General features: G+C 40.4%; 1 pseudogene; it reads right to left on the reverse strand.

The window, feature by feature from the left end:
• Positions 1–1,302, reverse strand: part of LOC102868879 — a 4,724-nt pseudogene extending 3,422 nt beyond the window's left edge.
• Between the last annotated feature and the right edge of the window lie 1,385 nt (positions 1,303–2,687).

A 2,687-nucleotide genomic window follows, 5' to 3' on the forward strand; every position in this document is an offset into this window, starting at 1 on the left:
TCTGACATACTTTGGGCATGTTGCAAGGAGGGACTGGTCCTTGGAGAGGGACATCATGTTTGGGAGAGTGGAGGGACAGCTCAGGAGAGGAAGACCCTCAATGAGATGGATCGATTCTGTGAGTGGAGTGGTGGGAATGAGAGTGTTTGAGACGGCAAGGTTGGCATGGGATAAAACGGCATTTAGAGCTCTTATACATAGGGTCGCTATGAGTCGCAAGAGACTCAATGGCACGTAACAACACAACAACATGTCTCTAATTTGTACATGATCTCAGGAAAGTGAATGATACATAGTGTTTACTTTCAAAGAAATTGTTCATGAACTATGCTTTATTAAATTCAGTAATAAATATTAACAATATCTTTTTAAAAGAATAGTATAGGGCCTTCCTCCCCATCTTTGAGTATGTTAGGGTTTCAGTGATGTTTAGAAATTGTCAAGTCCTGTTACCAGTATTGATCCTGTGTAGGACTTGTGGGATACTAGATCCATCAAGGAAATTTTCAGAGAGCCTCAGTGGCAGAAAACTGATAATGAAAGAAATGGTTGATCTGGAAGACAAAACTATTATCAAACTGACAAATTTTTAAAAGAACAGATCAAACTAGATGAAGAATGGGTAGCTTTGGAGATAATGGTAAAATTGAAGAGGTTAACAATGGACTTTAATGTAATAGTAGAGACATTGAAGAATTCAAAAGTAAAGCTCATGGAAGTAGGTAAAGAAAAAACGGAAATCAGAATATCTCCAAGCAAACCCTTCCCTGAAGTGACTGTTGAGTACAAAAATGATATAGAAACAGATCTATTTATATTAAAGGTTTTCCAATTATACAACACTTGATGACATAAAAGAATGGTTAGAATAAAAAAGTCAAGTACTAAGTATTCAGTTGAGAAAAACACTACACAGAACATTTAAGGGATCAGTATTTGTCATGTTTGAGAGCACTGAATGTGCTAAGAAGTTTGTAGAAACCCCTGGTCACAGTACAAAGACATTGGCCTACTATACTTTTAAAGAAAGGTTATTTTAAAAAAGAACGAAGGGGGGGGGGAAGTAGAAGCTAAATTAAGAGCTAAGGAAGAACAAGAAGTAAAACAGAACTTAGCAGAAGATTTTTGTTAGGACTGCAGAGCCCTTTCTTTCCTCTCCCAGAATGGCTACTGAAATGATCTAGTCACAGGAAACAGCAGCTGTGCTGTTTCTCTCTGTCAAGGAGGTGAAACTGCCTTACCTCCTTTCCCATAAATAGTTATCTGAGACCACAGCCCACTTCCCCATCTTCTAAAAAACATCCGTGAACATCCACTTCCCCAAGTTCCTTGTATGAAAATACAAAACCCCTTTTTAACTTTTAGTGGAGGCTGGTTTTCTGCTTAAGAGCAAGCCTGAGAGCAAGCCTGGCAGTTTCTCCTCAACAGTCTTTTTGACCTGAACTGCCTTCTGTCCTTCCTTGGCAACCTTACATGTATGATACCAAAAGTCTGGGAGAGGTACCTGGCAGAAGGCAACAAACCCTGATTCCCAGCTTTTGTGTTCTCTCTCTCTCTTTCTCTCCCCCCCCCCTTTTGCTCTCTCACACCTTTCAAGCCTAGAAATCTCTCCTGAGCTCACATCTCCTATTGCCTTCATGAGCAGGAAAGAAATTTGCCTTGATTCCATACTGAGTTTCTCTGGAAACTCTGAAATTGGCTTCTTTCTTTCCTCAATGTAACCTGTCCCTCTCTCTCCTGGCCTAAAGGCACCTGGGACATGCTTGACCACCTGAATTCTTTTCACCCCTTCATGGGCTTGATCTACCTTTTTGAACTGCTGAAAGGATACCCTTCTAAGGGGCTTTCTGCCTCTTGCCAATGTTGTCCTTCTGAGCAAGAGCAGGCCAATTTGGGGTAAATGGAGATGGTTCTCCTCTCTCAGGTCTCCTGCTCCCTTCAGACTCTAAAACGTTCTGGTACCAAACCAGGAAATCCTTCATCCACTTAGGCCAGTCTCTCCTGTCACTGGGGATGCCCATGCCTTGAGCAGACCTTTTTCTTGTGAGGACAAAAGAAAACAAGGCATGCCTTATTCCTTTAAGTCTCTCTCTGGGAACCCCCACTACTAATCCCTCCCCAATCATGGGAGCTGGTCAGTCTTGCCCTTCTCAGTACACTCCATGATGGTGTCTCCTCTGCTCTCTTCATAGTTTCTTATTACACACACAAAAAAAACACAATATCAACTAAATAACTAAATAAATGGGACACTCGAATTTAACACTCTCAGAGACTTCGACAATTTCTGCTGTCACATGACAAATGGTTAAAATTAGCCTACATTCAGACCTTCTTTGTCTCTGTTCTTTGCAATTCTCTCTGTGTCACAACTGCAGCTCTCTGTCCTTTTTTCTGTCAAAACTGCTTTAGTACCAAACTTATTTTTAACTCTTTCTAAACTTTTTCTTTTTCCTCTACTTAGCAAATTATTTTAACTTTAAGTCCTTTCCCCTTCCTGACTGAAACTCCCTCACCTTTGATCCCACTAATCTCTCAGCACCCCCTATTCATAAAGACTAGCATCTAGGCATCAGTAAATGCAGTGAGATATAGTGAGCTGCTTATTTTAAATCAGAGAAATCATATTACTTAGTACGAAAGAAATGAAAAATTGAAAGCAAATTACATTATGTTGTTATGTGCCG

Source organism: Elephantulus edwardii, unplaced genomic scaffold, assembly GCF_000299155.1.
Source record: "Elephantulus edwardii isolate Elephantulus edwardi_28Jun2011 unplaced genomic scaffold, EleEdw1.0 scaffold00030, whole genome shotgun sequence".
Lineage (NCBI taxonomy): Eukaryota > Metazoa > Chordata > Mammalia > Macroscelidea > Macroscelididae > Elephantulus > Elephantulus edwardii.